General features: G+C 41.7%; 1 protein-coding gene across 1 annotated transcript in view; it reads left to right on the top strand.

The window, feature by feature from the left end:
- The window catches only part of GABBR2 (gamma-aminobutyric acid type B receptor subunit 2), a 1,074,198-nt gene that overhangs the window by 268,977 nt on the left and 789,257 nt on the right, over window positions 1-15,964 (top strand). The window lies entirely within an intron of this gene.

Raw genomic sequence — 15,964 nt, 5'->3', positions numbered from 1 at the left:
GAAACTAGATGCACGCATTGCTCAGGTGTATTTTGGCCCATTATTTCATGCAAACACTCTTCAAAGTTTTGTGGACACTTTTTATGAACTCTGAGCTTTAGTTCCTTCCATAAATTTCTTATTTTATTCAGGCCAGGTGATTGGCTTAGCCATTCTAGCACCTTTATTTTCATTCTCTGAAACCAATTGAGAGTTTCCTTAGCTATGTGTTTGCCATTATTGTCTTGCTGAAATGACTGCCCTCATATCATCTTCATCATCCTGGTAGATGGCAGCAGATTTTTATCAAGAACATCTCAGTACATTTGTCCATTCATCCTTCCTTCAACCACTTGAAGTTTGTCAGTGCCACATGCTGAGAAACACCCCCACAACAGGATGTTCCCACCTCCAAATGCCTAAGTCTGGGTGATTGTCGGGGAGGTCACCCAGATTCTCAAGTACCTTCTTCCTCCTCCGACAAAATACTGCTAAATGTGGAACAACGTTTTAAGATTCAATGGTTATCTGCATTAGCTTTCAATGACTGTAGGTCTGCCTCCAAATTCATTGATTCTGGACTGGTTCTGAAATTGAGGTTAGGGACAATTAGGATGGAAAGACTCATTAAAATTTTGGCCATTGACAAGACACTTTTACTCCAGAGTCTTGTCCAGCTGTTAACTGCGGAGGTCACACTTAGAGTTAGATTAGGGTTGATGAGACTAACCCTGACACACAATTATAATAAATGTGAATTCAGCTTAGCTTTCATGAATGCGTATTTATAGTCTCTTGGAATGTTTAGGTTAATATAGGGGGAAGGATAATCACATCTTTATAGTAGGCAGAGGTTGTACTGGTTGTAGCTGATCATATGATTCTGTGCTGATGCATCATGAGATTTGTAGCAGAGGATAGACTAGTCAACTGTTAGGAAAAATTTGAAAATGTAGTTAAATCTTTTTTTCCAGAAGAAGTACCACTTTTTTCTATGGGCTGTGTCTGGTATTGTAGTTTGGTCAGCTTGCTTAGCATTGGGTCTTGACTAGCCTGCTTGTCCAGATGGTATACAAATGTACATGTTCTCATGTCATGAATAGACTTAGTTTATAAGAGGAAAGAATATGATAGCGCAGCATTTGTTGGCACAAATGCACTGGTTCAATATTGCCTTTGTGCCTTTTTTGTCTAGCTTTCTGCCTTTTAATGTTTTCACCCAATTCATTATTCTATTTGCACCTTTTTTTAAGTATATTTTATATATAAACGAAAGACACTTTGGCACTCTACTTGCAGAAAAGACAAGAAACGTTATTCAGCTGACCCATATGATACACAGATTGCATCCAAATCCGGCCGTTCAGCCATATAAGGCTTTTTTCTAGGTATATCTGTACAAAAATTGACATACTAGAAATGGCCATTTTTGTAAAGAATTATATACATAAACAATATTTATAAAAAAATAGGTACAAAGCACGTATGAGTACAATGTAAAGTATTTCATACTACATTGAGTGCGAAGGCAACAACAGCCATACAAAATAACATGACATATTTCTTGAATCATCCATTCAGCTCCAAAGGAGTCTGATTTCCTTTGAAAATCTTAACTTAAAATCAAAACATTACCCTGACTGTGACTACAGTTTGAATTGCTTAGCATTGTGGGTACACCTTAGAAGGGTTTGACCAATAGTAATGGGAGATGTTTTTCAATAGAATATTCAATAGAGTAGAAATATTAGCAGGACTTTCAGTTTAGACTCATGCTTGCAATTACTCTATCTCCAAGAAGAAAATGAATTTTTCATATATTGTATACTTGTTATTTCATACCGTAGTTGCGCAAGCTGTCAATACCCAACCTACAAATTAGTTTTGGGCTCATAATGTGAATATTTCATGTCAACTGTCTGATCTGTGTCTGCAAAGTAGATAATGTTTCTTTTAAATGAGTGCAGCCAATGCAGTTTCCTCTCTAAATTAGCTGGTAAATCCTACCTTCGAAATACTTTATTGCACACAGGTGTCTATATCCATGTGTTATCATCTAATGGAAAAGACTGTCCTCTTGAATAAAATGTTATTCTGCAATTTACTGAATGGTGGCATCTAATGTATAATGTATGCACTACTTAAAAGCCTTCCATAATGTATACTCAAACATTACATTACGTTTTACTCTGCCAGTTAGAAGTTTGCCTTCAGCTATGCCATAGGGCATCCAGCCGTCCAGGCTTAACTTCTAAACATATAAATGCCTTTTGACATTAAGTGATAATAGGTGCTTGCACCCGAGCGACTATTAATACATTTAGCTAAAAACATATTTAGGATTAGCTATAACTAAGGGAATGGGGATAGATAGATAGATAGATAGATGGATGGATGGATGGATGGATGGATGGATGGATGGATGGATGGATGGATAGATAGATAGATAGATAGATAGATAGATAGATAGATACAGTGGGTACAGAAAGTATTCAGACCCCTTTACATTTTTCACTCTTTGTTTCATTGCAGCCAATTTGGTAAATTCAAAAAAGTTCATTTTTTTCTCATTAATGTATACTCTGCACCCCATCTTATCTGAAAAAAAGAAATGTAGAAATTTTTACAAATGTATTAAAAAAGAAAAACTGAAATATCACATGGTCATAAATATTCAGACCCTTTGCTCAGCATTGAGTAGAAGCACCTTTTTGAGCTAGTACAGCCATGAGTCTTCTTGGGAATGATGCAACAAGTTTTCACACCTGGATTTGGGGATCCTCTGCCATTCTTCCTTGCAGATATTCTCCAGTTCTGTCAGGTTGGATGGTGAACGTTGGTGTACGGCCATTTTCAGGTCTCTCCAGATATGCTCAATTGGGTTTAGGTCAGGGCTCTGGCTGGGCCAGTCAAGAATGGTCACAGAAATGTTCTGAAGCCACGCCTTTGTTATTTTAGCTGTGTGCTTAGGGTCATTGTCTTGTTGGAAGGTGAACCTTCGGCCATGTCTGAGGTCCAGAGCACTCTGGAAGAGGTTTTCATCCAGGATATCTCTGTACTTGGCCGCATTCATGTTTCCTTTAATGGCAACCAGTCTTCCTGTCCCTGCAGCTACAAAACACCCCCATGGCATGATGCTGCCACCACCATGTTTCATTGTTGGGATTGTATTGGGCAGGTGATGAGCAGTACCTGGTTTTCTCCACACAAACCGTTTAAAGTTATCACCAAAAAGGTCTGTCTTTGTCTCATCAGACCAGAGAATCTTATTTCTCATATTCTGGGAGATCTTCATGTGTTTTTTTTAGCAAACTCAAACTCTGGAGAGGCTTCCATCTGGCCACTCTGCCATAAAGGCCTGACTGGTGGATTTTAATTTTGATATTCTATCTCTCAATGTTAAAATTAACCTACCCTTAAAATTATAGATTGTTCATGTCCTTGTCAGTGGGCAAACTTACAAAATCAGCAAGGGATCAAATACTTATTTCCCTCCCTCAGCATCATTGGTGATTAAGAGTGGGACAGTAGCTGTGATTGACAAGACAATTGCTAGGGATTATAGGATTTACTAGGAAATTGTGAATGCCCTGATTTTTCTAAAGGCCCACAAGTCTGGTAATAATGCACTGGGGTATGCTATATCTGATTGCTATACATTTTAGATACACAGAACATTGTGGACTGTTTTATAGACACTCAAATGTACATTAAGGTAGGAAGAAAACAATTAAAAGTAAAAGAAGCCAAGAAAACATTAAAAAAAATATATTAAATACGGTATCGTCAGTAAACTTATATTCTCTAAATGCACAGGTAAAGTCAGCAAAAACAAATAAGAATTAAATAGTGGAATTACTTTTTGCATTCTTTTATTCTAAAAATGTCATACAAATTAATAAGCATCAAAAACTGTACATATCTGAAAGTGATATCTAAAATGTATTAACCAGTCACAGAACATACATATATATATATTCAGGCAATTGCATATTTTCCAGACAATGAGATAAAAATATATACTTTACTACAAAGGAAATGGCAGAAACATCTTCCAGTTTAATTCTTTAATGTACAACATTTATGTTCCTGTTGATGGATGTTTTATTTAGTCTTTAAAGGGAACCTGTCACCTGAATTTGGCGGGACCGGTTTTTGGTCAAATGGGCGGAGTTTTCGGGTGTTTGATTCACCCTTTCCTTACCCGCTGGCTGCATGCTGGCCGCGAAAACCGGTCCCGCCAAATTCAGGTGACAGGTTCCCTTTAAAGTGCTTGCATCATACTTGTACTTATGATGCAACAAAAAATGTTGTTAAAAGTTGTCTAGCTTGTTCTTGGCATTAGCAATCTATGCTAAGTGCAGGCTTTTTTCTTTTCCTAAAAAATATTATGGTAGACCTAATTTAACTAACAAGGTGTTCCATTTCAATATGGAGTATATGAACTAAAAAATTTATGTATAGTTTTAATTATTTTTTGCTGAATTTTAAAGACTGATTATTTGGTTTTCACAAGTGGAAAGTGGTGAAGTGGTTAATCTTTTGGCCAACAGCAATTGAAGATATATTGACACTTTTAGGGTTCACAAACATAGCTCTATTACAGATTTGAACGTCTTCAGAATTTTACTGTTTATCTCTGTAGTATGGACACCTTGTACAGTTTATTTTTTTAAATCCCTACCATGTAGAGATACCATATGGAAACATGGCAAGTACATACAACTCTGTAGGACATTATTGCCTGTTCTCCATGTACAGTATATCTATAGGATAGATGTACTCTGTGCTTGAGGTTTTAGGAGTGTTCTGCCAAATTAAATCTTAGATGGCTATTGGCCGAACAATGCTTCAGCTGATCATTCGTCTGACAGCCAACTCAGCCAACATTCATATACACAGAAGGGCTCGCTCAGCCAAATGCTCCTGTGCAGATATGGGTGAACTCAAATGGTAAAGTTCAGGGTCCAAACCGAACACTTAGTGTTTGTGTATGGACCCAAAACACAGACTTCTCCTGGACGTCCATGTTACTGTTGGGGTTCGGCAGCCCAATCAAAGCTTGTCGAAAGGCCACAGCGCAGCAACAAGCTTTTCCTGTGTGGGCACTTCTGACACCATCACAGCCATGTCATATATTGGCATGACTGCGATTGGCCAGCGCACTGTGTAAAAAAATAAATATATGGTAACAAAAAAACATGAGGTCTCCTCTACTCTTGATAGCAAGCTCAGATAAAGCTGACAGCTGCAGGCTACAGACCTCATATGTCTACTTTATCTTGGCTGGTTATCAAAAATAGAGGGGTCCCCACGACACTTTAACATTTTTTAAATAAGTAATTTAAAAAAACTGCATGGGGCCCCTATTTTTGATAACCAGCCAAGCTAAAACAGATAGCTGGGGCTCACAATTTCAGGCTGGGAAGGGGCCATGTATATGTTCCTCCCAGCCTAAAAATAGAAGTCCACAACTGCCCCAAAAAAGGTGCATCCATTAGATGCAAAAGCCAAGAATCAAGCGCTGCCTATGGTTAGCGCAGAATACATAAAGTGCATATGCACATAATGATTTTTAACTGTACTTTAAACTGAGACATTTAGCAAACAATTGATCAATTCTTTGAGCTACCCCGCCACTTCATGGGGAGGGTAGGGATGCTGCAAGTGTGTACAACAGCCTAGATAAATCATGATAAAGACAGATAAAATGGCATGCACAACCAAGGGCGCAGGGCAAAAAGTGGGGGTCAGCCACAAACCAATATCTAATTAAAAAACCAAGAAACCAGTGCTGCCTACACACTTGCAGCAGCCCTCCCCTCCCCATGGGCTCTACTTGATTATGCATCTGTGTCTGGCCCAGTCTCACCCTTTATCCATGGCTGCTGGTTTGGCAGTGTGGTCCGCCTTTATCTGCGCTTGCCCTTTTGGCGCCATGGGAGTGTTTCAGAAATGTTTCAGGTACATTTGCATTTAATATAGTCTTGCTTTTAATACATTTAGGAGGCTGTAATGGCACAGCGTATATAAAAAACGTAGAGTAGGACTGCCTCATCTGAGAATGCCGTGATGTGGCGGGGTAGCTCAAAGAATTGATCAGTTGCGTTGTAGCTGTTTTTGTTCTGACCCAATGTCAGCTGACAGATCACCAGTGAGACCAAATTGTGGAATTACGCCCGTCATTTTACAAGCGCGCTTGGAGACAAAAAGACACCTCACACATTCTGTGAGCAAGTCACTTTATCTAAAGTAATAGAGCAAGAAGCAATATTTTATACCATTTACAACAAATGTAACTCTAAATGTAATTCATGTAGCCCCCACCATCACCCAGGGTCATACTGACCTTCATTCTCTCATGTACCCGGAGCATGTTGTGACTGACTATTGAGAGCATACATGATAAGACGTGGAAAGGAGACTAGCAGACTACTACAACAACAGATTTTAGAAATTCTAACAATTAAAGGCAAAAGGCACTTAAAGGCAAACTATTAACTCTTCTATATCAATTCCCCCCTTTTGTAAATGGTACAACCTCTGCTACGGGGTCAGCTGATGTCCACAAAGGAGCTACTCAGGAAAAGAAAAGATGGCCAACAGCACTCGCAGACTGGAGCGCCCGTCTAGGTCCAGGGAACCAACCAGGACCATAGAAGACTCAGGCAATGAAATGACAGCGTTCCATCCATGTGTATAGTCCAAACGAGTAAATTTATTGAGCCATAAAATAGCAACGTTCCGACCCTGAGTGGGTCTTTGTCAAGCATGGATGGAGCGCTGTCATTTCATTGCACAAAGGAGCTACTGTCTCATGGGTCTAGTACCCACAAGGGGACCTCCTACCTGCTTCGCCCATCCACCCTCAGTGTGGACACTCACCTTCCCCGTCAGCAGTGGCTACACGGGGCCTATGATACACTACAGAAGGTTCAGCCTTAGATTTTTTTCCACACATACACTCTTCAATAGCTTAGGTGATACATATATTAGCGCTTTTATGGCTACATAAAACAATAAGCAAAGCAACAAAATTTGCATACAAGTCTGTAAAATACCAAAAATAATCCATCCCGCTAGGCTGCTAAGCCAATTGGCTGGATTAAAAAGGATTTGCTAAATATCTCAGTTTAAACCACAGTTAGAAATTAATATGTGCATATGCACTTTATATACTGTGTGCTAACCATAGGCAGTGCTTGCTTCTTGGTTTTTTATCCATTAGATGTGCCAATTCTGTTATTTTGCCCAGATCTTCCCACTTTCTCTGATGTGTCAGCAAGTGGGCTAATGGTTTGGGGGTTAATGTCAGCTTTGTAATGTCAGCTAACATCAAGCCCAGTGGTTAGATATAGAGATGTGTCTTTAAGATACCCCCATTGCTAGACCTGTAAGTTTAAGTAAATAAAAAACACACAGGGCAAAGTCCTTTATTTAAACAAAACACTCCCCGACCCTGTTTTACTCATTCATTAATGTAAAAATAAAAATAGAAAATAAAAGTTATACTCACCTGTCTGCTGATAATCTACAATGCTAATGTCTCATGATGAGCCCCCAATCTGCTACATCTGGCTGCATTGCTGGCTGACATCAGTAATGTTGTCGCTCAGCAAGACTGCCAGATGAAACTGATCTGAGGTTGAGAACACAGCTGCATGTGACCGGCGGTAACCTTAAAGGTGTCATTGCGGGTAACACGCAGCCACATTCTCATGCGGAGCTCAGTGTGAGCTAGTCATTTGGCTGAACGGTAGTGTTACTTGGTGTCACACTCAGCAATGCAACCAGATGTAGTTGAGTAGGTGCTCGTTGTTGGACATCATAATTATGGATTATCGGCGGACAGGTGAGTATAACCCTGATTTTTTATATATATATATATTAATAAATGGGTAAAAAAAAGGGTCAGGGAGTGTTTTGTTTAAATAAAGGACTTTGCTCTGTGTGTGTTTTTTTTACTTAAACTTATGGGGTTATTAATTATGCTGTCTTATAGACACTTCTCCATTACTATCCCCTGGGCTTGATGACAGTGGACATAAACAGTTGACATCAACCCCAAAACCATTACTGCACTTTCCAACACACCAGAGCAAGTGGGAAGAGCCAATGATAAATGCCAGAATTGGCGCAGCCAATGGCTGTGCAATTTCTGAGGGCTGATATTATTAGTCTTGGAGGTGGTCAATATCCATGGCGCCTTCTGAGCCTACTAATATGAGCCCGCATATGTTTGTTTATCCTTTTCTGGTTATTAAATATTGGTGGGGACCTCATATAATTTTTGGGCGATCCCCCATTGTAATAACCAGTAAAGGCTACACAGACAGCTGTGAGCTGACATTAATAACAGGGATATTGGCGCTTTTTTGGACTAATAACACCAGACCCCAGCAATTTTGTTTATTTTATTTCTTTATTAGATAAATACATGTACAGTAAGCTACACACGCACTGCACTAATTATATCACTGACATATTTCTCACTATGCTCAGGCGCCGGCTGGTGGATACTCTCATCAGCATATGCCTGCTTTTGCTGCTTTCAGTGAGACCAGGCATACGCTGATGAGAGTAGTAGTCATTAGCCGATGCCTGACCGTCAATAACCTTTTCACCGCCGGTCACAGCTGCTGGCTCACACACTGTCATCTGTGTAACAGCGTGAGAACCACAGTTCTGTGACTGGCGGTAACATCAGTTAGGTTACTGCCAGTCAGAGCCATTATTTCCCACACTGTCACACAACTGACAGAATGAAACCGCTGGATGTGCGGGCCTCCCATTCATTTGAATGTGGTCCAGGTTCGGGATCGAGTTCGGATACCATTCTGGTACCTGATCAGAAGATTTTTATAAAGTTCGGCCGCCCACAAGGATCTGAACACAAACGGGTACGCCCGTCCCTACTGCTGTGTTGTCTGTGAGAAAGTTGCTAGCTGACTTGCAGATGATTGCAGATAGGCAGATGATCTCATATGAACAATACAATTGGGAGTCTAAATTCAGACGTGCGCAATCGACAGCTGTCCTGAACATCAGTCAGCCCACACCTCCATATACCTTAGGCCATTGGCCAAACCCTCCGATATTGACGGGTTCAGCCAACTTTAATATGTATGGGGGTCCCTTACAGCTATCAGCTAGGGTGATGAAAATGCTGAAAAATTTAGTAGCCTTACCCCTTATTTGACATAGCATTTTATTATTTAATTAGACATTTTATGTTATACTTTTTTTTTCTTTTCCAGCTGATCGCATTTTAATTCATTTAGTAATGACTTGGTTGTTAGTTATAGAGCAGGGCCTGAAAATGTAACAAGCACATGGGTCCTATGCTATTTAGACATGTAAAAATATCTAGATTTTTCTTGCTGTGGTAATCTATTCCTTAAAGCATTGCATCATCCATACAGAATTGCTCTAACAATTTGTGTTGAATTGTATGCAATCATGTGTTGATCATTTTTAGCTTTATTTAACTGAAAATTTGAATAATTTCTAAAAGAAATTGGATTTTGATTGCGTTCTATATTCATATGATTCAGTGCTGCAAGTAAAACGTTGTGCATTGTGCATTTTTTTAGGCCTTAGCAGGAACAAAAATAGTGGTATAAATCAGAACTCTTCCATGTATAAGCTTGTCCATTTATTTCCTCTGGAGTATATCCACTTCACCAGTGGAAATAAAAACGGATACCATTCCTGATCCGATAACTATATTTCCATGCATCCAACGCATACTTTTTTGCATTGAAGTGGTCCTAGAATAAGGTCAGGAGTCACTGCACGCAGCTATTATTTATCCAGCTCTGGAAGCCCGACTGACTGGTACACAACTTCACAACTTTACTATCCTCTGCACTTTATAATTCATAAGATATAACCTTTATTAATATTATTTTAAAACATGACATGAACCACAAGCGAAAAAAGAACCACCATCATCCTACAAAATTAGAAACCAGGGGTGTGCATGATCCTAAGCGATTGCTATACTTTTCCTTTGGCATCCCCGCTCATTGATGGCTGTCTCCTCTGACCCTATATTGCCCTATTGGGATCAGGGGGTAAGAAAAGACAAGACTAAATGTGAAAATGGTATAATCTCTGGTCTATCAGCCAAAAAATATCAATGATACAATAAACTTATATGGGTGTCAGCCAAATTGTTGATATTGCACTGAAATATAGATAACATGCATATGTGCTTAGGGTTTATTGGCAGGAATGAAAAATGGGAGGGGAAAATTAACCTTAGATGCGCCCTCCCTGTCAGCGGGGGGTTGGTACCCTATAAACCTGCATAAAGTGGCACCCCCGCTTTCGACGGCTGTCCCTGGTGTCCCTATTGATACTACACCGTATAAGAAAATTCTATTATACCAGATGTCAACAAAAAAAGGGAGCGGGAGAAGGGATAAAGCGCAACCTTGAGCTAAGTGTTTTTTTCTTGCTATCTGTGCCACTCTTATAACCACTTCTGATGTACCTGGTACAGGAAAATGCATCAAGTGTTCTGAGAGGTTTTTTCTTTTTTGACTATAGAAGATTTTTCTAAATCCCCTGAGTTAAGTACTGATGGTGATTCTGGTGCTTTTAAATTCATATACTGATCGTCATTGCTGTGCTGTTTTCAAGTATTGATGGTGTTTTTTTATATTCATGTAATAATGGTGAATCTGGCAATGTATGAATGTACTGATGATAGTTCTGGTTATGTTTTCAGGTACTGATTGTTATACTGATGCTGCCTTTATTTTCTGATTATGGTTCTGGTGCTGTATTCATGTATTATTGGTGGTTACAGTTCTATTTTCCTGCATTGTTATTACTTTTGATACTGTACACATGTAAAAATCTATAACTTGTCACATTCCATACTACATAGCTATATTAATTACGTATTTTGCTGTTTGGCAAGTTAAGAATTGCTACATCTGTATTTATGTTAGGAGCACTAAAGAAAATGTGTCAACAGGTTTTTACCAGCAAATTTGAGAGCAGCATAATGTAGGAGCAGAGATGCTAATTCCAGTGAGGTGTCATTTACTAGACTGCTCACTGTACTTTTGATAAAATCATTGTTTTATCTTCAGGCGATTATCATGTGAGAACTAACTAGTAAACCTGCTGCTATGCAGTCTACAATACTCATGAGCTCTGTTGAAGTTGAAGATGAAATGATCTCTAAAAGGCCTGAAGTTTAAAAATACACATTTCCTTTGTATTTTAGGCTAAAACAATATATGAATTAAAAAATTTTACATTTTAAAAATTACAAAAAGGAAAATGGGCCTATGCAAAGGTTTGGTCTCCCTTGGAGATTTGTGTGCACAGATAACTTTGACCAAGGTTTCAGACCTTACTTAGCCAGTTAGGGTTATAGCTTGTTCACTATCATCGTTAGGAAATGCCAGGTGATGCAAATTTCCTAGCTTTATAAAAACCCTGCCTCCTCTAACCTTGTGCAAAGAATAATCATGTTTTGGGGTTGTACTGCTGCCAATGGCGAATTGAACATTTCATGGGTAGAGGGAAGAATGGATTCAATGAAATTTCTACAAATTCTTCATGCAAACATAACAACATCTGTAAAAAAGCTGAAGTTGAAAACAGGAGGGGTTCTACAAATGGAAAATGATTCTAAACTCATGGTCAAAATCCACAATAGACTACTTCAAAATGCGCAACCTCACAGTTCCCTGATCTGAACATCATTGAAAATTAGTGATGAGCGAGTATACGCGCTGCTTGGGTTTTCCCGAGCACGCTCGGGTGGTCTCCGAGTATTTGTTAGTGCTCGGAGATTTCGTTTTTGTCAACACAGCTGAATGATTTATAGCTGCTAGACAGCTTGAATACATGTGGGGATTCCCTAGCAACCAGGCAACCCCCACATGTACTCAGCTAGCAGCTGTAAATTATACCAACCAAGATACTGAGTACATATTAACAGAAATCTGGAAAAAATGAACAAGTATGTATGATAATCCCCCAGACTCTATATAATCGCTCCAAATATCAGATATGAGAAAAAAGGAGAAACGGGAGCATATAGTCAATATGTAAAACGAACAATCTTTATTTATACAAAAGATTAAAAGAAGGGTATAGGACATAGATATGCGTAACAATGTGACCATGACATAACATGAACAGGGGAGAGAAACATCACACATCCCGCCACCCCGACGTAAAGTAATCAGATGGTTGTAATCTAACACCAGGTGGGCACCTATGTGGGTGACTACATTGTAGAGACACCAAAAAGGTGAAAACCAAATGCACACTGGCAATAGGCAGAGATTTCTGCAGCGGTGGTAATGCCTGGCTCACAAGTGGCTACCTGTATGCAGCGCTAGACAAATAATCTATGCTAACGATCATGGTCCCTACCACACCAGAAAACGTATCATATGTAAAAGAGTACTGGAGTAATATGGTGTGAAAGGGAATCACCACTGCATTTGGCACTAAATAAAGGGTGCACAGCCAGTGTGCAAGGATGACCGAAAAACGGCCCCAGTGTCAACAATAGAAAACACGCCAGGTGCTCACCTAATGTCCATGGGGGGAAAGAGATGAGGAGGTCCTGCCGGTAAATACGCCCTGACACGCGTTTCGCGGCGTAAATACTCCGCTTCCTCAAGGGGAGTGTATAGTAAAGTGGAGCAGGACCTGCCTATAACCTCCATGACCCTAGTCACCTGTTAAATTTCGGCCAATCCGAGTGGCGCTAGCGGCGCATGCGCGATGCGGCGGGTAAGCCCGGCAGGAGGACCTGGCGCCCAGCCCAGCGCAGAGATCAGGTGATAACACCCGGAGCTGTGCACTGGACAAAGAGGACGCCGGCCCACATACCAAAGCCGCCCCACGCAGGGCGATGCGCACAGCCACAAGGGGGTGTGCCCACCGAAAGTAAACAAAAAGAGTGCGGGGGCAAAAAGAATAAGGTGACATAAGTACAGACAACCCTCAAGAATATATACACATCCAATCGCAGTATGTAAACAGTTGTGGTAGAATACATCACACAATAAATACAAGATGTACAATAACAATCTGATCCGCCGTAGAACCAGGGCAATATCTCTTGTGCTTCAAATACTCCGTGGACTCCATAGACAAGATGCTTAGTGACCGGAGGTCTTGTACTCCGTGCAGATGGCGAAAATAGATGTCAACTGGGAATATATATGGAGGGGTGAGCATAACCCAGAGCCAGGGAAGCCACAGACAGGACTCATATAAAATAAAAACTGAATGAGAAAGAAAGATAGATAAAAAAAAATGCATTAAAAACAGGTTAAAACCAAAATGAAGAATAACCACCGGTGGAACTCTGAACATACATGATGGAAAACACCACACCAAGAGAAAATCTCATGGAGGCTAAAGATAGGGAGCGAAAGAAATTAAATGATGAGGTGGATGTGGAAATCCAGAGATGGGCCAAAGAGATTCAGGCTTCTAAGGCCAAAAAATTCCAGCGTGATATTCAAGATAAGCAACACTCCAGGGTGTATAGGTGACAGGATCCGTCTGGACGAGCCCGTTTTAGATCCCGTAATGGCTTCCACTCAAGATCTAGATCCACCTCTACTCGCACTAACAGGTCCACGTGTGACGAGGATATTGTCCCCGCCTCCCAACCCAGTGGTACAGTTACCTCGGGGCCTGGCGATAAAAGAATGGCCACAAGACAATATAATAAAACCCAGACCTCCGGAGGGAGGGTTGCCCAGGTTGGTACGCAGGGACATTTACAAGTGCTCAATCTCTCTACCCATACTCTTTCTGAGGATCAGTTAGATGTCCTCAGTAAAGGCTTGACTTTTTCTCCCACCAACTCTTATAATTATTTTTCAGCGGTAAAGGATCTACACTTATTTTCCCGTAAACTCATCCTCAAGAAACTCCACTCTGGTAGAGATCCGTATATGGGGATGAGCGATATTGAGAGGGAGACTCTTCGTGACTTGGAGGACTTGCTTGAGGAACAGCAGACAGCAGACGTAAGTAAATTCCCTCCGTCCACCCGTCCCAGATCGACCAGGTTTCCCCCCTTGTCATTGTCTCCGGCAATAGAGGTCTTCAGCAAATTGGTTGATGAGGACCTCAAGAAATTGTCTGCACGGCGGACGTTTGATAACCTTACTTCTAGGCAACGTCTGGCTATTCAACAACTTAAATCTATGAAGGACGTCGTCTTCAAACAAGCGGACAAGGGGGGAAATGTGGTGATCTGGCCGTGTGTTAAATATGATCGGGAAGTCTTCCGGCAGCTCAAAGACTCAAATACTTACCTCAAGCTGTCCTCCAATCCCATGGCCCCTTTCCTACGGGAGCTGCAAAACATCTTGGTTGGTGCCCTCGATGCAAATGTGATCACCAAACAGGTGTTTGAGGGCTTGTTGGTGAGGTCACCGAGGGTCCCAACCTTCTATCTGCTGCCTAAAATCCACAAGGATGCCCTTGACCCACCGGGGCGTCCCATCGTGTCTGGGATTGATAGCATTTGTGATCCTGTCTGTCGTTTTATCGACTATTATCTTAAACCATTAGTCGAAACTCTACCGTCATTCATTAAAGACACAACGGACGTCCTGTCTAGGGTCGATGGCATCCTTGTGGATGAGGGCACTATTTTTGTGACGGCCGACATCGAGAGTTTGTACACATGTATAGATCACTCTGATGGTTTGGCGGCTGTCCGCCGCTTCCTGGGGGCCTCCGACCTGGGCGGCCCTTTATGTGAGCTGATCCTCGAGCTGGTGGGTTACATCCTCAACCACAATTTTTTCGTCTTCAAAGACACTTTTTACCTTCAGAAGCGTGGCACAGCCATGGGCGCGGCGTGTGCACCCTCGTATGCTAACCTCTTCCTTGGCGCCTGGGAGAGGGATGTTTTTGGCGACAGGGGCTCACCGCTTGCTGCCCATGTGCTGTGCTGGCTTCGTTATATTGACGACGTTTTGTTCTTGTGGGGGGGGGGTCTGCCCACCAGCTCAGGGAGTTTATGACTAGTCTTAATAACAACCCGTTTAATATACGGTTGACTTATAACTCTAGTGAGACCGCGGTCGACTTCTTGGATGTCCGTCTGGAGGTCTATCGTGACCGGCGCATCCAGATGGATGTGTACAGGAAGTCGACCGCTGTCAGTTCTTTATTACATGCTTCTTCTGCTCACTAGGGTTGAGCGAAACGGGTCGAAATTGTTCAAAAGTCGCCGACTTTTGGCAAGGTCGGGTTTCATGAAACCCGACCCGACCCCAGTGGGGGGTCGGCCATGAAGTCGGCGATCTTTTGAATCTGGAATCGGAATTCCGATCCCGATTCCCGATATGTTTAAGATATCGGGAATTGGTATCGGAATTCAGATTAAAGTGTAAAATATAGAATTAAAATAAAAAATATTGCAATACTTACCCTCTGACGCGCCCTGGTACTAACCGGCAGCCTTCCTCCTTCGAATCCGCGCTTCTAGGACCTTGCCGTGACGTCGCGGTGACGTCGCGGCTTGTGATTGGCCGCGCGGCCGCCCATGTGACCGCTCGCGCGGCCAATCACAAGCCGCGACGTCACCCGCGACGTCACCGAAGGTCCTGGAAGGGCTGATTCTTAGGAAGGAAGGCTGTCGGAAGGAAGCAGGGCGCTTCCGAGGGTGAGTATATTCCTATTAGGAATATGGATCCCAGGGCCTGAAGGAGAGTTTCCGCTCCTTCAGACCCTGGGAACCATGGAAGCCCAATGCACTGCATTGGGTTTCGAGTTTCGGCCGACCCCGACCCCGACTTTTTTATAGGATCGGCCGATTTCACTCGACCCGACTTTTCCAAAAGTCGGGTTTCGTGAAACCCGACCCGATCCTATAAAAGTGAAGGTCGCTCAACCCTACTGCTCACTACTCAGCCACTATTAGGGCTGTCCCGGTCGGACAGTTCCTCAGGGTGCGGCGGATTTGTTCCACTGA

Source organism: Ranitomeya imitator, chromosome 6 (assembly GCF_032444005.1).
Source record: "Ranitomeya imitator isolate aRanImi1 chromosome 6, aRanImi1.pri, whole genome shotgun sequence".
Taxonomy (NCBI): domain Eukaryota; kingdom Metazoa; phylum Chordata; class Amphibia; order Anura; family Dendrobatidae; genus Ranitomeya; species Ranitomeya imitator.
Note: the sequence above shows the minus strand (reverse complement) of the source record. Positions and strands in the feature narration are given on the sequence as shown.